General features: G+C 35.3%; 1 protein-coding gene across 4 annotated transcripts in view; it reads left to right on the top strand.

Annotated features, from left to right (window-relative positions):
- COL21A1 (collagen type XXI alpha 1 chain) overlaps positions 1-26,984 on the top strand; it is a 176,888-nt gene that overhangs the window by 26,357 nt on the left and 123,547 nt on the right. The window contains exon 1 of one of the 4 annotated variants that reach the window (XM_082731231.1): positions 4,210-4,227. The exons of the other annotated variants lie outside the window; for them this stretch is intronic. The gene's annotated coding sequence lies outside the window, so the exon portion shown is untranslated. Of the gene's footprint in view, positions 1-4,209; positions 4,228-26,984 lie in introns of those variants that run through there. 4 annotated transcript variants of the gene reach the window in all.

Genomic DNA, 26,984 nt, shown 5'->3' with positions numbered 1-26,984 from the left:
CTCTGTCAAATAAAATCTTAAAAAAAAAAAGAGAGAGTACAGACCTTTTCCTTCACATTGCCTTCATAGAGGATTTTATTCTTCAGTGGAAAGGAACAGATAAAATCTAGACAATAATTAAAGAAGCAAAGAATATAGGAAAAAAACATGTCATTGTCCTCCATTCTACTGATGTTACTGTCAGTTACCGGCAGCCTTTCTTCAAATGAATGCAGCTAATTCATGGACTGATAATCATGAACGCAGTATTGGTAGGTGTGCCGTTTATCTCAGAAGTGAGAGACCCAGCTGCAGTTTAGCCAGGGATTGCAAAAGTTTTATTCCGAGTAGACCAAGGATATCTCTTCCCTCTTCCCAATATGTACCTTCTCAGCATTTAATAAAAAATAAATATATGAACCACTCACATGCAATCTCTTTGGTATGAACGAGAATGTAAAGGATGGGAGAAAAATAAAGGACATAGAATTAGGCCACTTGCCTACCTTTGCCAAAGTCATCAAGGAGGTTTAGGTTTTTTTTTGGAATCTGAGAGTTCTGATCTGTGTGATCCACTTTGAAATTTTCTTACTACCTCCTGGGGAGTCCCTGTTTTTGAAGAATATGATCTTAAACTGAATGAAAATATATCCAATTGACAATCACACAAAAATCCTCTAGGCCCAAAGCCAAAGAATCTTTTTTGTACATGATTTTTTCTGAGCCTTAAATGTAACCAGATGGATTTTCTTTTTGTACTATCCTATTCAACTGATTTAAATGAATGATTTGTCTTCTAGTAGGAAATCTGCATTTCATCAGAGAGATGGATTACATGCCTTAAACTTTTGTCCCTAGAGAAACAGTATTTCTTTTGTATTATATTCTTTGAATGCACTAAAGACTCAGATTGTATAACAGTTTCATAGGTATGAGATTTTGAGCTTTGTAGTTGTATAGATTGAAAAACATGAAAAATATAATCACCTTTACCATGTGAGTGAGTGGAATTTAATGAAAGTCCTCAAGGGCAACATTATTATGCTGTTTTAGAGTTAGTTGTATGTGACCCCAGAATAAAATAGAAGAAAAACACTCCCAATTTTAGAAGGATTCTGCTCATGGCCAAAGTAAAAAGCAGGCATACCTCGCTGATTCCATTGGTAGAGCACGTGACTATCTTGAGGTTGTGAGTTTGCTCGCCATGTTGGGGGTAGAGGTTACTTTAAAAAAACAAAAAGCATGGGTGTCTGGGTGACTCAGTGGGTTGAGCCTCTACCTTTGACTCAGGTCATGATCTCAGGGTCCTGGGGCTTTCTGCTCAGCAGGGAGCCTGCTTCCCCCCTCTCTCTGCCTGCCTCTCTGGCTACTTGTGGCCTCTCTCTCTGTCAGATAAAACAAAACAACAACAACAACAAAAATAAAAAGCAAGTACAAGCCATGAATTGTGTGTGGTGAGTTTTTTATTTGCCTAATTTTTTTTTTTTTGGATGAAATATCTGGTCTTATAAAAACATTTGCTTCTGATAGAAGGAAAATCCCCAAAACACTGATAATATGAGAATAGAGCTTATGTCAGGTCTGAAACTGAAAGGCTAACCAACAAATGGAAGTCTTTTTAATATTTTAAACAAACTGATGCTTTTTTACCATAATGCCTTATTCTTTGGGTGAAGGAGTATAAACATGGTTGATTTCTAATATGAAAGCTGAGAACAAAAACAGTTTTATCAAGGCCTCTAATTGCTAATCCTTGAGACAAGTCTCTTTTGACTACATTGGTGATTTTCAAGGGCTTGATTTTATTCCCCAGTCACATCTGCGAATATTTTTGATTGTCACAACTAGAAGGGAGAACTAATGACATCTAGTATGGTGGAGGTCAGGGATGCTGCAAACATCCTAAAATGCATAGGCTAGACCCCAAGGTAAAGACTTAACTGGTCCCAAATTTCAACCTAAGTTGACAAAGTCTGGACTAAATACACAGTACTGCATTTAATGCAAAAAGACCTAGAACTATGGAATATCAGTTAATAAGCACAGATTTTTGCCTTAAGACTATCATTGAATTGTGGTAGAAAGCAGAGGTCATATGGCCTCAGAGGGACTTTGTGAAGACTTCCGGCTCTGCCTTTGGGTAACTACCTTCCTTTAAATCTCTCTGAACCTCGTGGTGCTATTATAAAGTAGAATTAATAGTAGAGTTGCTACTGTAAGGGCTCATAGAATTGAATGAAATAATGTATGTAATTGTTTACTCCATTGTCTGGTCCATATAGGATGTCAATAAAAATAAGCTGTTATTCAGAGTACTATCAGGAAGAACCTTGTAGCATTTAGGTGGTAGCATCCTTTTCTTTGATGAGTTCAAGCACACTGTGGATAACATCTTGGTTTTCTTCTGACTCTTTAAGTGTTTAAATGGCCTTCTATCTTCCTTAGTTATAAAAAAAATTCCTAAATACAACATATAATGACTGATGGTTTTTCTTGAGTCTTTAGTAAATAAAAAATTTTAGGTTAGGTTAGGTCATGTAAACAAAGGTAGTGTTGACATCTTCAGTGATATTAAACTTGCCTTGTATTTTGATACTGAGATGTTGATTGTACTTTTTTTTTGCATAATATTCCCTTAGATCTCTCTGCTAACCAGTATTAGCTAATTGCTTGGATTCCCTAGGCTATTTTCTGTGTTTCTGTAATATCAGAATTCTTTGTATATGCTCATTACCCAATATGAGTCATGACTGGCTAGCTATTTATCTCTCCATCTAATGTGACATTTATTAAGTACCTCCTGTATACCAGGTACCCCATGCAATGTGCTGTGCATGTATTATAGCATTTGACAGGTAATAAGTGTCCACTGAATGAGTAAATGAACAAATATATTAACCATAAAAGTAATGTTAATTGAGCTTCTACTATGTATTATGTAGTGATACAGTTTTCATTAAAAATATAAAAAGCACCTACCCTGTAAAAGCTCATAGTTTTGTTGAAAAAACAAGATATATATATATATATATATATATATATATATATATATATATATATATATAAAATAAACTTCTACACAGTTAAGTGCTTTGATTACAACATCTTCATAATGCTTCAGTGCTTATCAGGCATCCAATAAATATTAGGCATGCAATAAGTCAGGTACTTAATACACATTTGATTTAAAAAATCACTGTTTTAGTGGATTACGTTGAGTGACTACAGCAGCAAAATTTTAATCTCAGCAGAAGTCAACTGTTTGACAAAATACTATATTAACTATGTAAATGGAATTTATCTTGAGGATACCACAAAAGATAGGTATGCTTCACTAGAGCAATAGATGTAATAATTACTTTTCTGTAAACTGAATCAGGTTTCTTTGTTTTCAATAATTTGAATTTGTAACAGGTTTCACCACTTTGGTTTTGCATTACTCGTCCCATGTAAACTGGCTTTTCAGTGCAGAATTATAATGGAGACAGCCTTCCTTCCTCTAGAATAATTTTTCTCTGCAAGTGAAGTGTCAGTTTTATGATCCTGGCACTAACTCAGTTACTCCAAGAACTTAAAATACATACTAACCAGTTTAATTTTTTTCTTCCTGCTTTCTGTGGGCAGGTAGAAGTGCCAAAATTAGATATGAGACAAAGACAGCACCTTTAATTTTGCTTCAGAATATAAAGTGATTCCAAAATTTAAGAAAGTATGAAATAGTAAATACTAGTTCAAAAACCTCAAACATGTTCAGTATTTTATAATGTATTCAATGTAAAGACAGGAGACACAAAACTTCCAGAATTAAAAGGCATTTCAGGAAGTTATGCAATAGCCCTCACTTCACACAAGGAAAACAGATATTATTTTAAAGTGCTCATGGGGTAGGAACTACACAGTATTGGGTATCAGGCTTTTTCTCCGTAATGAGGAATGTGGAATGAATGAGGATATATCTGTGGATATAGCACAGCGATAACCCATGTGGTGACTTTTTTACACAGTTAAGGAAGAGCCTTTGGTCTTAAGTGTTATGAGGTGTGCTAAGAACAAAATAATGATATAATTAACAACTTTCATGAAGTTACTCATGACGTGTTTCTTGCAGTTTTGTGTTTTCTTTTTCTTTTTCTTTTTTTCAAAGTAAGCTCCTTCTATGCCTAAGAATAATGTTGGAGGACAATTTGGAGCATGAGACTATCAAATATTCATATTCATCAAGTATGTGTTCTCCATTTTGAAAGCAAGGTACTTTAAAGTTTGAGGATCTTCCTCATATTTTGTATCAAGCTAGTGTTGTATAAATGGTTTTAATGCATTCCACTTTAAAGAGAGAAGTGGTAAATTATATTCAGATAATTCTGTAGTAAAGTTCAAGGAATGGGTTAGCTTCTTGTTTGGGGACATAGAATTTTTAATACTTGTATTGCATGTCACAGTCAGTGACATTCTTGAGCTTTCATGATCACATTTAGTGCTCCTGACAGTGAGATGGAACAGAATTGGCTTCCCATCTCTGTACACATACTGCGACCTCCAGCTCTCAGAGGAGTCCAGTGACCAGGGGAATCATGCATCTGTTGCTTTGTAGAGTCTGTATTGGAGTGGGATTGTTTTGCTTAGTGTTAAAGACCAGATAGAGTAGTTTTGAGGCTTCTGGGATACTGTCTGTAGATAAAAGCCTTCTTTGTGTTCAAGGCACGGGCTGATATCTGCAGGTTACTTCTAGGGCAGTGACATTAAATCTTTACCCAAGGGAGGCAGGGGGGAGAACACTGTCTTGGGAACCAGTGGGCCATGGTTCCAATATTGGCTTTGTGACTGCATTTGATATTGGCTAGAATAACCTTAATGAGCTCCAGCTTCTTATCTGCTAAACAATGAAATTGGTTGGAAGGTCTTTCTGATACCTCTCAGTCATTTGGTTCATTAATCTTAAGGGCTATTCCCTTTACTTTTCTCTTAATAGGGAGTTTCTTGTTTGTTCAGTGTATTTAATGTATGCTATTCTGAGTCTCATAGCAAAGCCAGTCCTTAGTTGTTGAAGCTGTGGATTCCATAGTTGGGCTGAACTTCTGTTCTACTTCAGTGGTTGAGTGTTAACTGAGAGAAAGCCTTGACTTTATTGATAGTTTGGCTTCAGATGAGCCAGCAGTTGGACTCTATAAAATGAAATCCCCTCTGTATACTGGCCCAATTATTCAGGCAGAGGACATTCAGTGAAACTCATAAATTGTCCTTTCATAGAAATCTTATTTTAATTAAAAAATTAACATCACGCATTTATGACATTTGAGAGTATTACTCTCAAACACTATTTCTTATTTTGAAACAATATATTTTATAATTAGCACTAAACTCTACACCTTAAGAACTTGCACTTAAACTCTATACCTCTAAACTCTAAACTCTATACCTCTTAAAAATAAGGACTGGCCACATATTTTGTAAGAACTCAAAGATTTGAAGAATATGTATACCACTGAATTTGATATGTTTACTTCTTACAGGAAATACTTGTAAGTTGCTTTGCAAAATGTAATGAGGACTCACCTTATAAGTATACAAATTTACTATCTTATGTACTTAATTTCCAGGAAGGAATGACTAACTATCTTGTTACTTAGAAATATGAGAGATGTTGAGGTAGAGGACCTCAAATTTTTCATTGTTTTAAAAATATAAATGTGTAGAAAAATGCCACTTAGACTATGTGTTAAATTTTAGCCTGAGTAAAAAGACACATATTAAGAAAATGCAGCCCTAAGACAGTACAGGTGGTTAAGAACAGGAGTTCAACTGGAATCTTTCCTTGGTCCATGCCTTGGTCAGAGGCATTGAATAATGCTGACATAGCATTGGCTCTATACAAATATGAAGCCTTTCACATTTGCGTGAGGTTGATTATAATCGAGTGCTCTGTTGATGATTCCGATGGGTATTATTTGGATAACAGAAGAAAGTTGAAGGAGAGAGGATGGGATTTTTAGCACATCTTTGAGTCATCCTAGTGTGGATTGGGCTTTAAAAGACATCCATCCATGGCCAAGAAGAAATTTATGTGTGTGTGAATAGGGGATGGATATTTTTTTGTTGTTTTTATGTTTGGTTGTATCATCTTTTGGCTCTACTTGGTTCACAATTTCAAAGCTAAAGTATGAATTTTCTAAAAATAAACTCTTCTCCAAAATGAGTTATGTTGGTCTTCTGTGTGGGTTGAATGGTATCTGGACTGGTTTTTTAGTTGTTGATTGGAACGTGGTCACTAGTGCAGCAGTAAGTCCCGTGTGCCAGTTGACTTTCAGGGTTCAACAACAGCATTCTGTATACTTTGTCCTAGCCAGTCATTCAACTGATGTTTGAACCCCAAAGAAATCATGTCTGAACATGCAGATGAATTAGCATAAATCTATCACCGTCATGAAAAAAATAAAACTAAATATCTTGCCAGTGGTGGGTGTGATATCAAAATAGTTACTCGATTTCTTATAACTTTTAAGCATAATTTGGCTTAGGAAATAAGTGGTTTTAAATCCTGCCTTCTGGAAACCCACTGGTCAGACAACTAGGAGATACACACATGCGCATGAGTGTTTATTACCTTACAGCAAAGTGATGGATACCTGCTTAAAATTTGTATATAATACACTATAATATTCAGGAAAGAAGGAAGAATTGTTTTCAACTAGAGCAATTAGTTGTTTTTCCACTCCTATTTTTTCTTTTTCTTTCTTTCTTTTTTTTTTTTTTCTGTAGAAATCATGGAGTTAAAAAATTTAAGGAGAAGGAATAAAAAAAATTATTCATTGAATTCTTATAATGGGTGAGAGACTTCCCAAGGTGCTCTTTATGCCATTTCATTTAGCATTCATGATAACCCTTCAAGGTAGATACATTTATTCATCATTTTAAAGAACAGGAAAGTAAAATTTTGAAGAGATGAAATCACACCTAAGTGTAAGCAAGTAAGTTGTAGATGAAGAATTTAAATCTGTTTTAATGGAAAGCCTCTGATCTTTGAACTATGCCCAGTGCAGTATGTGCAGGAAGATACAGAAGTGCCTTGATATAAGCAAATCTTCCAAAACCTTTCCATCTTGATCTGTAGGTAAATTGCACTGCTGGAAAATGATGGTGGACACTTTTGCAGATCAGGGGTGTGGGTCAGGAGTGGGGGACCCAAAGAAAGTATGGATACAGTGGAAATAGCACCACCTGTCTTTGAAAACTATAAATCTGGGATAAGTGAGGATGTAGGAGAAGAGTTAGAGGCCACCCAAACTCTTACAGTCACTTAAGGTTTAACAAGTGTTTATGCCTGTTTCTTAAAGAATGGAAAGCTGGTAGGAAACAAGGCTGGCCTTCAGCAATTGATGTTTGTTTGTATATATCCATCCATCCACCCATTAAGTGACTTTCTAGTATGTGAATGCACAATGAAACACAGCAGAAGGGAGAGAAAATTCAGATATTCCTGTCCTCAAGTAATTCCCATTTTGGTGGTGGGAGATGGGCATGTATACAAACACTTGTTACATCAAAGGTTCTCTGAAGTTGCAGTGTAAGACAAAATCCCAAGGCTATCTGAGGGTGGGAAAGGGATCATCATGGTACCACAGGGTTTGTGATGTTTACCAGGAGTAAGATAGTTCTTGGATGTTAGATGGGGACAAAGTCATGAAAGGGCTTTTTTGAGAAGGGCCAGAGCTGTGTCCTGAAAGCAAGAAGAAGCCCTGAAGCGATTTTAATTAAAAGAAATTAATTAGAGAGTATTTTAAATGGAAAAATAATGCAAACACCAATGAACTTATCACCCATATTTACTTACTTCAGATCGTTCTGTCTTTTTTAAGGTAAGAAAATTGCAGATCTTTTTGCCTTTGATCTCTTCAGACAAACCCCAGAATAACTGCTGTTTGGCGGTTACTGTGTGTTATTCTAACATAAATATTTGAACTTCTTCTATATGAGTATGTACCCCCAAACAACATATATTGTTATTTTGTAAATTTTGAAATTTATGTAGATGGCATTGTACTGTTTATTTCCTCTTGGAACATTCTGTTTTTGGTACACAGATGTCTAGAGCACCCATTTTTACTGTCTTGAAATAAGTTTTCATGCTCTTATGAATGGACAACCAGGCTTTTTTCATTTTTTTCTGGTTACACATAATGCTGCAGGGATAGGTAGATCTCCTTATGTCTCCTTTTATACATAGATATATTTTTTCAGAAGGTGCTCCTTGCAATAAATCATAAGATGATAACATTTGCGTTTTTAAAAAATTTTTATTTATTTGACAGAGAGAGACACAGAGAGGGAACATAAGAAGGGGGAGTGGAAGAGGGAGAAGCACACTTCCTGCTGAGCAGGAAGCCCAATTGGGGGCTCAATCCCAGGGCCCTGGAATCCTGACCTGAGCCAAAGGCCTAAGGATTTAGCCACCCAGGTGCCCCAGCATTTGCATTTTTTTTCCGACTTCAGTAAGCATTGTAAATTGCCCTTCAAATTGGCTCTTATTTTTAAAAGCATGAATTCCTGTTTTCCTAAATCCTCTTTAACTTTTGTTGTTAATTGATTTTTGTGGATGTGAATAGTATTTTATTCTATATTGTATTTTCCTATTATGAAGTTTGCTCATATTTTTATAATGGACATTTAGGATTCCTCTTATTTGAATTCTTGTTCATAATTTTTACCAATTGTTTTATTGGATTATTTCTATTTTTCTTACTGAATGTAGGCCTTCTTTATATAGCCAAGCCATCATTCTTTGTTAGAAAGCACATGGCAGATATTTTATTCCAGATTAAATTTGTCTTTTAACTTTATGTTGTTTTTTGTTATAAAAATATAAATTTCTTCCTTACCTGCTGTTAAAAAAAATATACTTTATACTATTCTAAGAGTTTTGAAGTTTTGTTTTATACATTTACATCTTTAATCCATCAGTACTTGGTTTTGATATATGGTGTGAATAGGGGTACAATTTTATCTATAATTCCCCTTTCCCTATGATTCCCAGTTATCAAGGACATTTATTCAATAGCTATCTCTTCAGAACTCATTTGTTATGCCACTTCTTTCTCATAACAGTTTCGCATATGTAGGTGGATTTGTTTCTAGGATCTTTACTGAGACCCACTATTCTGGACTAAACTTTGGTCAGTACTGAATCTTTATATGTAAGTACTCAAGTACTTGTTACTTATTCAGCAAGTAATAACTTTGCTGAAATCTGTAATTGTTATTTTTTGTGTGGTGTTTAAAATTTAGATATTTTCCATGTTCTGGGGATAAAAATATATGTTTATAAAAAATAAAAAATTATATTAAAAAAAATTTAGATATTTTCCCTAAGAATATTGATAATTTTATTCCTTTCTTGATCTTATGCCTATTTTTGTTGTCTTCTTAGATAGTGTCTCTTACAGTGCCAAGTAGAAGTGATTGCAGGCATCTTTGTATTATTTATGGCTTTATTCAAAGATAATCCTTCTAACCCATTTCACCATTAATTTTTGTTTCTTGAAAGTCTTTGGTTTTACCGTATTAAAAAACTTGTCTTTTTACTTTGAAGTGGTAAATGGGTGTGTCGTATTTCAAGATAATGAATGAGTATTGAAATTATCAAATCTTTCTTCTGCATCTATCTCAATAGCATGGATGGATATGAAATTATAGAAGTCCTGGCCGCTGACTATGGTAGTGGATATAGAGCAAATAGAATCTTGAGGACTTTGTTTTTAGTTGTGAGAGAAGATGGGCAGAAAAGAGCTTTTGAAAGACACTCATGATGTTGACTTAGGATATCTGGTTAAATGGCAGGATCATTCCTTGAATAGGGAATAGAAAGAGAATAGCAATTTTTTTAGGAGTAGGCTTTGAGCTTATTTCAAGATTTGTTGAAAGGGAGATATATTTTGGTTGTTGAAAAGTTGACATTCAGAATTTTGAATATGATTATTAAGAAATGGACTCTTATTTAAAAATAAGTATGCTCTGGAGATAAAAAATTGTGATTTGTTGATATCAAAGTGGTAGTTAAAGCTGTAGGGGAGGATGAAGTGAGAGTTTGAAGAATCAGAAAAGTAGAGGCTCTCTTTAAACCCCAGGAACCTAAACGCATAAAGGATGGTATAGGAGGGACTCTCAGAGAAGTCTGAAATTAAGTTACTCCTAGGGAGTGTGATGTCAAGGAAGGAAAAGGGAAAGGTATCAGTGAAAAACAAAACAAAACAAAACAAAACAAAAACCCATGTATATGAACCAAATGCAGGCAAGTAAAGAAAGATGGTTAGAAAGAGCTGACCTTGCCTAGAGCAATCTATACTTTCGATGCCATCCCGATCACAATTTCACTGGCATTTCCAAAGAGCTGGAACAAATAATCCTAAAATTTGTATGTAACCAGAAGAGATCCCGAATTGCTAAGGAAATGTTGAAAAAGAAAAAAACTGGGGCATCACGTTGTCTGATTTTAAGCTTTACTACAAAGCTGTGATCACCAAGACAACATGGTACTGGCACAAAAACAGACACATAGACCAGTGGAACAGAGTAGAGAGCCCAGATATGGACCCTCAATGCTGTGATCAAATAATCTTCAACAAAGCAGGAAAAAATATCCAGAGGAAAAAGGACAGTCTCTTTAATAAATGGTGCTGGGAAAATTGGACACCTATGTATAGAAGAATGAAACTCGACCATTCTCTTACACCATACAAAAGATAAACTTGAAATGGATAAAAGACCTAAATGTGAGGCAGGAATCTATCAAAATCCTAGAGAAGAACACAAGCATTAACCTCTTCAACATCGGTCACAACAACTTCTTTCAAGACATGTCTCCAAAGACAAAAGAAACAAAAGCGAAAATGAACTTTTGGGACTTCATCAAGATCAAAAGTTTCTCACAGCAGGGGAAACAGTCAACAAAACAAAGAGGCAACCCACAGAATGGGAGAAGATATTCTCAAATGACTACAGACAAAGGGCTGATAGCCAAGATCTATAAAGAACTTTGCAAACTCAACACACACAAAACAGATAATCACATCAAAATATGGGCAGAAGACATGAACAGACACTTCTCCAATGAAGACATACAAATGGCTAAGAGACACAGGAAAAAATGTTCATCATCATTAACCTTCAGGAAGATTCAAATCAAAACCACATTGAGATACTACCTTACACCAGTCAGAAGGGCCAAAATCAAGACAGTAAACAACAAGTGTTGGAAAAGGTGTGGAGAAAGGGGAACCCTCTTACACTGTAGGTGAGAATGTAAGTTGGTACAGCCATTTAAAGAAACAGTATAGAGATTCCTTAAGAAATTAAAAATAGAGCTACACTATGACCCTGCAATTGCACTACTGGGTATTTACCCAAAGATACAGATGTAGTGAAAAGAAGGGCCATCTGTACCCCAGTGTTCATAGCAGCAATGGCCACAGTTGCCAAACTGTGGAAAGAGCCAAGATGCCCTTCAACAGACAAATGGATAAAGAAGATATGATCCATTTATACAATGGAGTATTATGGCTCCATCAGAAAGGATGAATGCCCAGCTTTTGTATCAACATGGATGGGACTGGAGATTATGCTGAGTGAAATAAGTCAAGCAGAGAGAGTCACTTATCATATGGTTTCACTTACTTGTGGAGCATAAGGAATAACATGGAGGACGTGGGGAGATGGAGAGAAGTGAGATGGGGGAAATCGGAGGGGAGACAAACCATGAGAGACTGTGGACTCTGAGAAACAGACTGAGGGTTTTGGAGGGGAGGATGGTGTGGGGTTGGGTGAGCCTGGTGGTGGGTATTAAGGAGGGCACGTATTGCATGCAGCACTGGGTGTGACACATAAACAGTGAATTTTGGAACACTGAAAAGAAAAAAAAAAAAAAAAAAAAAGTTGACCAGGGGTGCTTGGGTGGCTTAGTGGGTTAAAGCCTCTGCCTTCGGCTCAGGTCATGATCCCAGGGTCCTGGGATCAAGCCCCGCATCCGACTCTCTGCTCAGCAGGGAGCCTGCTTCCTCCTCTCTCTCTCTCTGCCTGCCTCTCTGCCTACTTTTGATCTGTCAAATAAATAAATAAAATCTTAAAAAAAAAAAGTTGACCTAATTTGGCAATTAGGAAGTCAAACACTGTGCGGGAGTCAAACACTGGATTGCAGTGGGATGAAGCTTCAGCAGGAAGGGAGGGATTGGAGGGGAAAAATGAAGACCCACCTCTCAAGGAAGCTTGGCAGTGAAAGCAAGGAGAGAGAGGAACATGCAAGTAAAAGAGTGAAGAGAAGAATGATCCATTAATAATTAGTTGTAGGTTTCCCAGTGTTGAAATTGTCACGTGGATGAAGCATAGGAGGTTACATTTCACTTAAATGTGGTTGTGAGATAGTTACTGGCTGTGGGGAAGAGCTGATCAAGGTTGTGTGACTGGATAGTTTTAGTTCAGAGTTGATAAGGTCTATGTTTGCCTGCCTTTTGGCTCTTACTTGGTTTATCCAGACTCCAGATCATGCAAAAGAAATTCATATGAAACAAATTCGGGGGCTGGAGCCAATCCCTGTATAACAATGAGGTCTGTAAATAAGGGTAAAACTTTTAGTAAATGTAAAACATAGGACAAAAATACTTTAAAAAATTATTACAATAAAACAAACACTTTGATGTCTTCTTTGGCCCAACATGTGCCAGTGATCAACTAGATTTCTAATATGGGGGAAAAAAATTTAAATTAAAAAAAAAGTAGCCTTGTCTGTTTGGGATCAGATGTTGGGTCTATTTTGGTTATCATGATTCAGTAAAATTATTAATCCCACAGACTCTGCTAGTCTGTAATAGAGGAAGTTCTTGTCCCTGTTCTTATTCCAACATTAGAATCAAAGGACAACCATATTCTAGATTCTGTTTATTCTGGCACCACTTAGTTCATTGGATTTGTTTCCAATTTAAATTATATCTTTGCCAGGTGAAGTTGGTAATGATTAAATAAATTTAAAAATATGTCTTTAATCCAGTAAGATGCTGTCTATGTATTTAGCTATCATTTGAAAATTCTCTTTGGATAGTATGGGGAAATTTTTCAAGTTGCCAGATTTATTTTTATAGTTGAAATTAGCCAAAATTGCCAACTTAAGTTGGACTGCAACAAACCAGTTCAGGGTTTCCATGGAAACATGATTTCATCCCATCTATGAAAACCCATTTTGTTTTTTCTTCTTTATCATGGAACTTGAATCTCTGCAATGTTTTTCCTGTAATTCCTGCTCCAAGAAAAAGAAAACAGGTTTCCAATTAGACAAATATTCATATTTGCCCATTAAAATGTAACCCCAAGGGACATTTTTATTTAGGGAGATAAACAATGGCCATAGCCTCAACTCTTTCCTGTTTAGTTATGACAATGACTATGTATTTTTGTTATTTGTGTTTTGTATTTTTAAATACTTTGGTCAATGTCCAGTCACAATTATGCCAAGTTATGTTAAAATTACTTCATACTTCTAATATCCTTATTATTGAGTGTCAAGCTGAGTTAGAAATCTTTAGTGAAAGAGTTGTGATATTCTTCTTCATTTTTATTTTCTCCCATGCCTACCGCAATACCTGTTACAAACAGGTTCTCAATAAATGTTTATTGAGTCAGTTGATGGCACAGGTATTGCATTGCCTTCTGTGGGCTTAGAGTCAGTAACGGCTCTGTGGAATACAAAAGACATATTCAAGATACTTTCCTGTTTGTGATTAAGGATTTAGTGAGGATAAAGATTGAAATGTCAGTGCCTATTACTGTTTAACCTCACAAAAATCAGACCTTTAACTATCTTATTTAATCTTTCTAATAGTCCTAGAAGGACTGTGGTATTATACTAATTTTTCAGATTAAAAAGCTATGTTTCAGCAAAGTTGGAGAACTTGCCCAGGCTAGTGATTGCTGACCAGGGTTTGAATACCAATCCTGCATGGACAAGTACACTTACAGGTTGGGGAGATGATTCTTCTAAACATAAATCAGTAGTGAAGTAGTAGATGTTATTGGTTGTGAGGAGTTCAGACAAGGAATGGTTATGTGGATGAGAGCAATAATGTAAATGAAAGCACTATCTATTACATGATGAGCTCTATGTAGTAAATCTGTCCAACACTATATGTTTGGCTTTTTATACAGTAGAATAAAATATCTTTGTTCTTAGACTTGTTTCTTTAATGTCTATGATTTTTTAAAAGTAGGAGGTGAACCATGAGAGACTATGACTCTGAAAAACAATCTGAGGGGAATGAAGTGGTGGGGGGGTGGGAGGTTGGGGTACCAGGTGGTGGGTATTATAGAGAGCACGGATTGCATGGAGCACTGGGTGTGGTGCAAAAATAATGAATACTGTTATGCTGAAAATAAATAAATTTAATTATAAAAAAAATAAATGCAGCCACTGGGAAAAAAAAAGTAGATTACACAATAGTGTAATTACACTTTTGTTTAAAAAAAAAACAAGAAGACTTAATGTAAATTGATTTTGCTGATTATCATAGATACACAGACTGTCTGACTGGTCAACCCTTTTCTTTTTATGGAAAAGAAAACCAAGTCCCATGGAGATTTCTTTCTTCATCTCATGCTTAAATTCACATGATAGTAGAATCAGGCTAAATACAATTTTGCAAAACCCAGTCTACTATTTTCTAAGCCACATAATGCTTGTGCTCTTTGATTTTTAGCAGATAGGTACACATAATTAATGCATAGAAAGAATTCTATATCTCCAAAGGCAAAGGAAACAAAAGGGAAAATATACTTTTGGGACTTCATCAAAATCAAAAGCTTCTGCACAGCAAAGGAAACAGTCAACAAAACAAAGAGGCAACCCACGGAATGGGAGAAGATATTTGCAATGACAGTATAAACAAAAGGTTGATATCCAGGATCTATAATGAACTCCTCAAACTCAACACACACAAAACAGACAATCATATCAAAAAATGGGCAGAAGATATGAACAGACACTTCTCCAATGAAGACATACAAATGGCTATCAGACACATGAAAAAATGTTCATCATCACTAGCCCTCAGGGAGATTCAAATTAAAACCACATTGAGATATCACCTTACACCAGTTAGAATGGCCAAAATTAACAAGACAGGAAACAACATGTGTTGGAAGGGATGTGGAGAAAGGGGAACCCTCTTACACTGTTGGTGGGAATGCAAGTTGGTGCAGCCTCTTTGGAGAACAGTGTGGAGATTCCTCAAGAAATTAAGAATTCTAATTTTTGAATATATATCATTTTCTAATGCTTCACTAAACTATTAGAAAAACATTTTACTATGGAAACCAGGTATTTCACATCCTTATACCAAATATTCTTAGAGATCACTGAGAACTCTAAGTATATTATTAAATTAGGTGATAATGATGCTTTGCATCTATCCTTTGCTTTTTTTTTGGTGACTTTCCTTGGTGGTATTTTGTTTCTTCGTCAGTGACTCCAAATTTTACTTTTTCCCCAGGTCTTCTCTTGGGTTCCATAAGCACCATGCATTTATTTTCTGAGATTAGTTCTTGAAAGGGAAAAGTTACAGGTTTGGAAAGATGATTATCATTATTCCACTTAAATGTCAAGTCTTTATCGATGTATTATTAGTCTAAAAATCTAGAATTTTTCCTGTAAACCTGAATGTCTTAGAATAGGAACAGTTATTGTATTTTTAACAAAGCTATGCTATAAAATGTCTTATTAAGTTCATATTAACTAAAGGAATAATATTTGAGGAGGGGCTATGTTCCTGACTCGCAATTAAGTTTAGAATCAATGGTAATCTCTGAAAAGAAATCACAGATAACTATCACAATGATACTTCAAAACAAAAGAATAATGATCTACACCTTTAAAAATGGAACCAAGTATGCAGTATGTGTCAATTATATGAGGCTCCAAGGTATTATAAAGCATTTCTAGGAAACCCTCTAGGATTTCATAGCTATAGTTTGAATGTAAGAAATGTTAATGTTATGCTTAGCACTAATTTTATTTGCTCTCTTAGGATTAATACTTATTTAGGGGTAAATTAACTCAGGTTAGACCAAGTCTCTTAAGTTCTCCAGGAAATTTGAATTGGTGCCATCTTTTTAAACAGTGCCCACTTGACTATTTCACAATATTTGAAATGCTTTAAACTTGGTTAGAAAACTCAGAAAACTCCTCATATAACATCATATTTGGAATAGCTGATATAGGCATAAGCATTCATTGGATTTTGATAAAAGTGGCATAGAGTGAGGTATTTTATTACATAAGCAGCTTTAAATTAGTTTAATATATGTTCTGGATACAAATTCTCTGCTGATTATGTGTTACAAATATGTTGGCCAACTGCATGGCTTGTACTTTTATTATTTTTTTTTTTAATTTTTTTAATTTATTTTTTATTTTCAGCATAACAGTATTCATTATTTTTCACCACACCCAGTGCTCCATGCAATTCGTGCCCTTTATAATACCCACCACCTAGTACCCCAAACTCCCACCCCCCACCCCTTCAAAATCCTCAGATTGTTTTTCAGAGTCCATAGTCTCTCATGGTTCACCTCCCCTTCCAATTTCCCCCAACTCCCTTCTCCTCTCTAACTCCCCATGTCCTCTATGCTATTTGTTATGCTCCACAAATAAGTGAAACCATATGATAATTGAAGCCATCTATGAAAAACCCACCGCAAATATCATTCTCAATGGAGAAAAACTGAAAGCTTTTCCACTAAGGTCAGGAACACGGCAGGGATGTCCATTATCACCACTGCTATTCAACATAGTACTAGAGGTCCTAGCCTCAGCAATCAGACAACAAAAGGAAATTAAAGGCATCCAAATTGGCAAAGAAGAAGTCAAATTATCACTCTTCGCAGATGATATGATACTATATGTGGAAAACCCAAAAGACTCCACTCCAAAACTGCTAGAACTTATACAGGAATTCAGTAAAGTGTCAGGATATAAAATCAATGCACAGAAATCAGTTACTTTTATTATTTTTATCTATATTTTTTCTTTGAATATTTAAGGAGGTAAAGCAAACATAATTACCATGCTACTATCACATCCAATGTATTTCTTAAAATGGTGAATATCTTCTAAAATTCAGACCATCTTCAGTTTTCTCTGATTGTCTCAAAAATGCACACAGTTTGTTGCTTGTATCAGGATTCCAACAAAGTCCTCAACTACATTGTAATTGATGTATCTCTAAAGTCCTCTTACTTTTGTGTTCATACTGCTTATTTGTTGGTTATACAGCCTGTTACTTTATAGATTTTGCTGCTTTTATCCTAACATATGTAACATAGTCCGATATTTCTTAGAATTGAGTAGATATAGAGAGTTGAATAGATTCAGGTTTTACTTTTTATTGGCCAAAAAAACAATTCACAAGTGAAAATAAATGTGCTTCTGCTGTTTGTTATGTCATTTTGGGAGGAACATGTCTTTCTCTGCTGTAATGATGCTAAGGTAGTTGAGTGGGTTCAGGTGTAATCAAGCCTAAGGCATCTGTCCTGATTTTCTCTCTGACTTTTCACCTAATAATATTAGTAGCCCTGGTGATCCTTGCCTAGATCTATTATTTCATTAGGGGTTGCAAGATTTGATTTTCTCTTTCTCTCATTCTTCTGGCATTAGTAATGGTGGCTTCATCAACTGTTTTCTTACTCTGAAATATCATACATGTAGGAAAATTAAGAAAATGCTTGATTCTCTTTATTTGTATACTGGCAACCTCCAAAAGTGATCCATGGTGTTTTTTGCATTTATCATTATGAACTCCTAGATTCAGCAGTTTGTTATACTTTAGTCCATTGTAGTTATGATTATTTTTAAAGATCAGATGGTTTCATTGTTACCTGAAAGGAACTCTCAGTTCAGCTTGTCAGTCCTTTTGCTCTAATCTCAGTAGTTTTTGAGATTCTTCTTTGTATTAAATGACAAGATTTCTGTCTCAAGTCTCAGGTACCCCAGTTTAGAACCTGCTGTTTTTCCAAAGAGCCCTGGTTCCTTTTAATGGAAAATGGTATTTAGAAACCACAATTAGGATGAACATAAAATGCTTATTTCCACCTATTTCCTTTACCCTGGCCCCTCTTTTGTCTATGCCATTCATTTTGTATTTATTATCCTGTATTGTTATTTAACCTTGCATATGCTTGAGTTTTATTTTCTAAGGAGGCAAATGGGATATCCAGGACTAGAACTCACACCTTATGACTTGTTTTACATCATTCTTTTTGGTGTATTGTGGATGAATTGGAAGATTAAGTGGCAGGAGAACAATTTGACCTGAGGTAGATGTTAAAAATATTAGTAACAGGGATGCCTGCATGGCTCAGTCATTAAGTGGCTGCCTTCGGCTCAGGTCCTGATCCCAGGGCCCTGGGATGGGGTCCCACATCAGGCTCCTTACTCAGTAGGGAGCCTGCTTCTCCCTCTGCCTGACCCCTCCCCCAGATAAAATAAATACATAAAATCTTTTAAAACATGTTATTAACTATCTCCTTGGGAATTGATGTCTTTAGTTTTCTAATACTGTGTTTTAGAGGTGAATTAGAAAACAAAAATTAGGCTAATAGATATTAATACAAGAGGAATTTAGGGATAGAAAAGAGGGTTACATTTTTAAGCACAGCTTAAATTACCAACAGAAGCCTGTGGCCTGATTTCTGTGGATTTATTGTAATAGGCAAGTAAAATATACTGTTCTTAATATTCCTTGTCTATCTTTTACTGGTCTCATTTTGAATGATCACATAGACCATATATTTTGTTGCTTAATCAGATGGGATTTTAAACCATTCCACCAAACTACTGACAACCAAGTTACTGCCCTTTGTTTTGTCTTGTGTGGCTTTAATGGATGCTATGGAATGTACTCTACACATGAATCAAGAAAGTAGTCACCTGTGTGAAAGCAAACTCTGCTATGTATATACTAATAGCATCTTTGAATATCTTATCCTGTTTATAAGGTGGGGATTTATGATTACCTGTCTGCCCTACCACTCCAGATGGTCGTTTAGAGAAATGTAACAAATGTCATTTGTTTAGACATCCACAAATTGTTACACACAATCAAGGTGGCATTGATTAATTATATATTTTGGTGGAGGGGGGCTTGATTGGATCTATGAAATTCCAAAAGTTGTAACTGTAGTTCTGTTGTTTTAATTATAACTCAAACCAAACCCTACATGCTTACATATATACATGAATTAATTCTTAATTCTTTTTCTGGGTTGCCAGCAGTTTGCTCTTCTAAATTTATCTGTTCCACTTAATGATTCCTTCTATCATAATGTCAGAAATATAGAACACAATAGATGTGTATGTGTTTGTGTGCATAAAAGTGTGAGGACCTGAGCTCGTTTCTCCACCTTTTCCTGCCTTACAATTTAGTTAAAAGACAGAGCCTATAAATAAGCATGAGTGTTAGTGTCTCAGGAGGGAACTATTTTTAGTCATCAGTGTCATCTGAAGGTTTTATAGCCAAGCAGCAACCAAATTTTGAGATGGCATCTTTCCTCAGTCCCTTATTTTGAAAGTTTTTATTACATTCCTGATGGCTCCTCATGCTGATTCCCAGCCTTTACCACTGACCCACTGCAAGGGACATTAATTGCAAGGAGGCAGGAGGCAAGGAATTTGTTTTCATTTGTATCCACTGCTTACAGAAATTTACTATAAGTAGTTATTTTAATTTTAATTTTAATTTTTTAGGGGGAGAGGGGCAGAAGCAGAGGGAAAGAGAGAATCTTAAGCAGGCTCCTCACTGGGCGACTTGAGATCGTGACCTGAGCTAAAATCAAAAGTCTGATGCTTAACCCACTGAGCCACCCAGGCTCCCCAGTAGTTGTTATTATTATTATTTTTTATTTATTTGACAGACAGAGATCACAAGTAGGCAGAGAGGCAGGCAGAGAGAGGAGGAAGCAGGCTCCCCGCTGAACAGAGAGCCGGATGCGGGGCTCAACCCCAGCACCCTGGGATCATGACCTGAGCGGTAGGCAGAGGCTTTAACGCACTGAGCCACCTAGGCGGCCCCCCACAGTAGTTATTTTGATTTTAGTAAAGTATCAGAGACTGTGATAGTAGGGTATGATACAACACAAAGAGTAAAGAAATGGAAGAGCTATGAAAAGTAATAAAGAGTGATAATTGAACAATTGATCTCTCTCCTGCTTTCTCTGAAGAATCAACTGTTGAAAGTCTATAGAGCTCTTTGATTTGGGAAGTGGGATGAAACACACTAAATGTGAAAAGTTTGATCATGAGGCACCCGTGCTTAAAACCCTCTGTTGGATTCACTTTGCATTTAGGGCTGACAGTTCTAAAGTTAACATACCACATGTAGTCCTTGATACTTCATTTTAGCTCCTGCTGTCTTTTTCTCGTGCTTTTACACTCATGCTTCCCCGAGCTCTCTTCTGTTCATACAACTAGCCAAACTTACTCCCTCCATGGAAGGGAAACTTTGTTTTCCGTTCAGGGCAAGGGTGGCTCTTCACGGGACTTAACTGTCAGCTGCAAGGGCATCTTTTCATAGGCCTGTTTTGACTTTAAGATCTAAAGGAGCCCTTTCTCTCCTGGCCCCAAGTTCTACATTATTGTTTGTATTTCTTCCTAGCACTTAACATTATATGAAATTTTCTCATTCGGTTATTTAGTGTCTGGAACAGGAACTACGTGAAAACTGATTCCTTAACTAGTTTGGTTACTTCTGAATTCCCAGAACCTTTGGGTCTGCAGCTTATTGGAGTGCATGTGGTAGACAAGCCATGTTTTACCTAAGCAAGCCTTGTTCTCTTCACCACTTCCTGAGATGAAATGAAGTGTCTCAACACTGTAAACTCTATATTTTCCTTATCACAATTATGGGAGGTCAGAGAATATGGATTATTTTTTTCTGTAATTGATTTTTTTGAATATTATAAGAAAGATACTATGTTGTAGTTAGTGACAGTGTTGAATCTATAAGCTAGATTGCTTGGTGTGCATTTAGCTATGTATATCCATGTTAACAGAGCAGTAGAGTTTAAATTCCTACATTCCTACATTCTGTTAAGAGTGGTTCTCGGGCTCCTTGCTCCGCAGGGAGACTGCTTCTCCTTCTGCCACTCTGTCTGCCTGTGCTCACACTCTCTCTGACAAATAAATAAATAGCATCTTAAAAAAAAAAAAGAATTAAAAAGAGTGATTCCCACTTTTGGCGCACCTGGGAGCTCAGTGGTTTAAGCCTCTGCCTTCGGCTCAGGTCACGATCTCAGGGTCCTGGGATCGAGCCCCGCATCAGGCTCTCTGCTCAACGGGGAGCCTGCTTCCCCCTTTCTCTCTGCCTGCTTCCCTGCCTACTTGTGATCTCTGTCTGTCAAATAAGTAAATAAAATCTTTTAAAAAAAGAGTAATTCCTGCTTTTCTCTTTATCCATTGAGAATTATTTATATAGAATTAAAAGGCTACATTTTCTAAGGCAGAATTTTCCATGTGTAAAGGTGGCATATGAGCCACTCTTTGAGTAGCACATCTTTACACATTTTTGCTTATAGAGATTGTTTGAATAATGCTATCCTATTGGGGATTGCTAATTTATTTCTCTGCCAGGAGAATAGGAACTCTAGGAACTTTACAGCTTTTTTTCCTTATGTATCATTTTTGCATTGCCTTATACCAGATTTCTAGAACTTTGGTATACATCAGCATATGGGTATGGGAAGCTTCTTATTTTTATTATTTTTTAAAATGTTTGGTCTCTTGCTCTACAACCTGAAGCTATTTGGTAGCGCTAGGGGCATCCATATACTTAGATTCCCCGGGTAATTGAAGTGAATGTTAAAGTTTGTTATGCCTCAGTTTATACTCATTGCACTTAAGCATAGGTACAATGAAATAGTTATAACATATATTTATGAAACATACCAGTTATGTTTCCAAGGTTAAATAACATGACAGTAAATAATGCCCTTTTCCTGTAGTCTTTTATGGTTGCTGACATAGAATTTAATAAAATTAAGACAACTAACTCTATAAGAATTCTGACGGAATTAGATACTACATAGAAATAATGAGGATGATTATGGTAGAGGGGCAGAATAACTTTGAGGCTTTTGGGAAGGAAGTTAGCCAATATTTATTAGCACACATTATTGCCATAAAACAGCCTCTCACTGACATTTTTGGCCTTTATAGCATTTTGTCCACAGGGGATAGCCTAATTTGAAAAATGACAGTGATGATACGAGATTTTTTTTTAACCTTGGGGTATAATTTATATACAAAAAATTGTATAGTTATCAAGCCTTAAGTTTAATGATCTTAGACAAATTCAGACACCTGAACATCATCACTGCAAATGTAGCCTATTTCTCTGACCCAGCCCATTGACTTTTGCTACTTTGTAGTTGAATTCTTTCATCTAAGGCAATCGTTTCCTGATTTCTACCACCACAGATTGGTTTTGTGATTTGGTACTTCATGAAACTGGAATCATGTTTTATGTATTTTTTTGTGTTTGGCTCCTTTCATTAAGTAGAACATATCTAAAATTTGTTCACGTGTTGGGTGTAACAGTTCATTTTCTTGTTGTTCTGGTTGCTATGTGTTATTTCATTATGTGAATATGCTACACAACTTATCTGTTCCCCTGTTGTTAGCATTTGAGTCTTTTTTAATTTGGGACGATTTTGAATAGAACTACTATACAAACATCGTTAAAACCTTTTTATAGGCACAAGTTTTCATTTCTCTAGGTTATATATCTAGTGGGAGAATTCCTGGACATAGTTTAAATTTCTTTCTTTTTTATTTTTTAAAGATTTTATTTATTTATTTATTTGACAGATTTGACAGACATCACAAGTAGGCAGAGAGGCAGGCAGAGAGACAGAGAGAGAGGAAGAAGCAGGCTCCCTGCAGAGCAGAGAGCCCGATGTGGGGCTCGATTTCAGGACCCTGGGATCATGACCTGAGCCGAAGGCAGAGGCTTAACCCACTGAGCCACCCAGTTGCCCCAATAGTTTAACTTTCTAAGAGACTGACTCTAGTTCTCTAAAGTGGTTATATCATATTCCCACTCTCACCAGCAATGTCTGAGTTCCAATTTTTCCACATAGTCTCAAAAGCATTTGATATTGTCAGTTTTTCAATTTTAGCTATTTTAGTGGATATGAAATGTTATCTTATCAAGGTCTTAGCATTCATTTCTCTGATGACTAATGATGAGTACTATTTAAAATGTTTATTGGGCATTTCTGTATCTTCCTGTGTGTGTCCACGACTTTTACCCATTTAAAAAAAATTGGATTTTTTTTATTGTTGATTTTTAGGAAGTTTTTTTTTTTGTGAAGAATTATTTTACTTTTAAAAAAAATATTTTTTAAAAATATTTTTATTTTGTTAAACTATAATTGACATAAATATCCTATTAGTTTTAGGTATATATCACAGTAATTCAATATTTTTATACATTATAAAATGATCTCCATGGTGAGTATAGTTACCATTCATCACCATACACAGTGATTACTTTATTATTGACTATATTCCCTATGCTGTTACATTCTGTGACTTACTTATTTTGTAACTGGAAGTTTGTACCTCTTAATCTCCTCCTATTTCATCTGCCCCTCAACCCCATCCTCATCTGGTTATCAGCAGTTTATTTCCTGTATCTATGAGTCTGTTTCTGTTTTGTTTTTTAGATTCCATATATAAATGAAATATATGGTATTTGTCTTTCTCTGACTGACTTATTTCACTTAGCATAATACCCTGTAGTGTCATCCATGTTATCATAAATGGAAGATTTTATTTTATTTTTTTATGGCTGAGTACTATTGTGAGAATTTTAAAAAATTATATATTCTGGTGTGGGTCATTTTTTATAAGTATTTTGTTGTGAATATTGGCTTGTATTCTTTGCTTTTTTTTTTTTTTTTTAATTGGAGAGTGAGTACAAGCAGGGGGAGTGGCAGACAGAGGGAGAAGCAGGCTCGCCCCTGAGCAAGGAGTCTGGTTGCATCCCAGGGCCTCAGGATCATGACCTGAGCTAATGGCAGCCGCTTAACCAGCTGAGCCATCCAGGTGTCCCTATTGGCTTGTATTTTTTTTTTTTTTAAAGATTTTATTTATTTATTTGACAGAGAGAAATCACAAGTAGATGGAGAGGCAGGCAGAGAGAGAGAGAGAGAGGGAAGCAGGCTCCCTGCTGAGCAGAGAGCCCGATGCGGGACTCGATCCCAGGACCCTGAGATCATGACCTGAGCCGAAGGCAGCGGCTTAACCCACTGAGCCACCCAGGCGCCCTTGGCTTGTATTTTTAATGGTATATTTTTGAGGAACAGAAATCTTTAATTTTGGTGAAATATGATGTATCCATGTTTAAAATTGCTAGTGGTTTTTGCCTACTCCCAAGGTCATGAAGATATTCTCTTAAATTTTTTTTTAGAGGCTTAATAGTTTTAGCTTTTACATTTAGATCTACACTTTATCTAATTTTTGCATGTGGAATGAGGTAGGGTCAAGGATCATTTTATTGTGTTTATCCAGTTGATCTAGCACCATTTATTGGAAAGACTTTCCTATTCAATTACCTTGACACTTTTATTGAAAATCAGTTGACCATGTAAATGTGGGTCTATTTCTGAATTCTTTTGGGTTTTGTTCTTTGTTTATCCCTTCACCAATAACATACTTTCTTGATCATTGGATCTTTATAGTAAGGCAAAAATCAGGTAGTGTAAATTCTTCAGTTTAGTTCTTCTTAATCAAGATTGTCTTCTATTGAAGACTGTTTTTCATTTAAGATTGCTTTTCTAATTCAAAATCATTTGGATTTTATATAATTTTAGAATAAATTCATCACTCTCTTTTTAAAAATATGCTAAGATTTTGATTGGGATTTTTTTGAATTTATAGATCAATTTGATAAAGATGAACATGTAACCAATACAGAGTCTTCCCCCCGACAAAGATTGAGCTATTATTTATTTATGAATTGATATTTATTTAGAGAGCATGAGCTCTCTAAAATCTTGTCTATAAATAATTATAGTTTTATTTCTTCCTTTATAGGCTTTATATCTTTTATTTTTCATTTTGAATATGACAGTGGCTAGAACTCCCTGTACATTTTTGAATAGAAGTGATGTGAGAATATGTCTAACGTCTTACCTATGTGGGGGAGAAATTGTTCAGTTTTCACCATTTGGTTATGATGTTAGCTGTTGATTTTTCGTACATGGCATTCATTAGGTTGAAAAAGTTCTCTTCTTTTTTTAGTTTTCTGAGAATTTTATCATGAATGGGTGTTAAATTTTGTTAAATCCCTTTGTTGTATAAATTGAGATGTTCATTTATTTTTCTTTTTCAGTCTCTTATAGTAGGTTGTGTCAGCTGAACATTAAACCCATCTTGCAATTTCTGGATAAACATTACTTGTCATGGTCTTTTTTATATATTATTAGATTTGATTTGTTAATATTTTGTGCATTTTTACATCCTTGTTAATGAAGGATAATGGACTATAGTTTTCTTTCTTTTAAATTATTTATTATTTATTTGACAGACAGAGATCACAAGTAGGCAGAGAGGCAGGCAGAGAGAGAGGAGGAAGCATGCTCCCTGCTGAGCAGAGAGCCTGATGTGGGGCTCCATCCCAGGACCACGGGACCATGACCCAGGCTGAAGGCAGAGGCTTTAACCCACTGAGCCACCCAGGCTCCCCCGGACTATAGTTTTCTTAACTTGTAAAATCTTTGTCTAATTTTCTATTAGGGTTATGTTGGCCTGATACAAAATGTTGGGGAAAGTTCATTTCACCTCTATTTTTATTTCATTTCATTTCATGAAATAATTTGATTATTATTATTTTTTTCCCTTAAATATTTGGTAGAAATTACTGGTGAAACTATCTGTATCTGGAGTTTTGTTTTGTTTTGTGGGAAATTTTTTGTTTAAACATTGATTTTTCTAATAGAGAATTTCAATTTAGGTCAGTTTCTATATGTAGTATGTTCTGGAATTTTGTTTAATTCATCTGTCTATTTACTATTTTTTTAATGTCTGTAGGGTCTGTAGTGACATCCCCTATCTCAATATCGACTCATGTAATTTGTGTTTTCTGTTTTATTTCTTGGTTATTCTTGCTAGGATTTCTAAAAATGTTCATTTGTTCAAAGAATTAACTCTTTTTTATTTTTCAATTTTCTATCTCATCAATTGTTTTTTTTCTTTTGGCTTTGTTTTATGGTCCCTACATTCTTTGAAGTAGACTTTTTTAAAGCTTTTGTTTAAGTAATCTCTGCATCCCAGTGGGGATTTGAACTCACAGTTCTGAGATTAAGAGTTGAATGCTCCTCTGACTAAGCCAGCCAGGTGCCTCTGCTTTCCCTAGCTTCTTAAAATGGAAGTTTAGATACTGATTTTTAAATTTTTATTCTTTTCTAATATATACTTTTTTAAAGCTAAACGTCCTCCCTAAACAGTGCTTTATCTGCATCATAAAATTTTCATTTTTTAAAAAAAGTTATTGATCAATTTGAAATATTTTAAAATTTCCCTTCTGATTTTTTAAACTTATGAATTATTTAGAAATATGTTCCTAAATTTAGCAATATTTTGGTATTTTCTCCTTTTTCCTTTTCTAATTTAATACCATTTGGTCAAAGAAAATAATTAACATAATTTCATTTCCTTGGAGTTTGAGGCTTATTTTTTCTTCAGCATATGGTTTATGTTGGTGTCTATTTCATTTACACTACAAAAAGAATGTATATTCTGTTGTTACATGGAATGTTCTATAGATGTTGAAGTTGTTTGATGTTTTTAAAACCTGTACCTTTACTAATTTTTTTGTCTAATTTAGTAATTACTGAAAAGTGGGTGTAAAAATGTAGCATTTTGATTTGAATTTTTTTTAAGTTCCCATTTTTTGCTTCATGTATTCTGTAGCTTTATT

Source organism: Mustela nivalis, assembly GCF_964662115.1.
Source record: "Mustela nivalis genome assembly, chromosome: 5".
Lineage (NCBI taxonomy): Eukaryota > Metazoa > Chordata > Mammalia > Carnivora > Mustelidae > Mustela > Mustela nivalis.
Note: the sequence above shows the minus strand (reverse complement) of the source record. Positions and strands in the feature narration are given on the sequence as shown.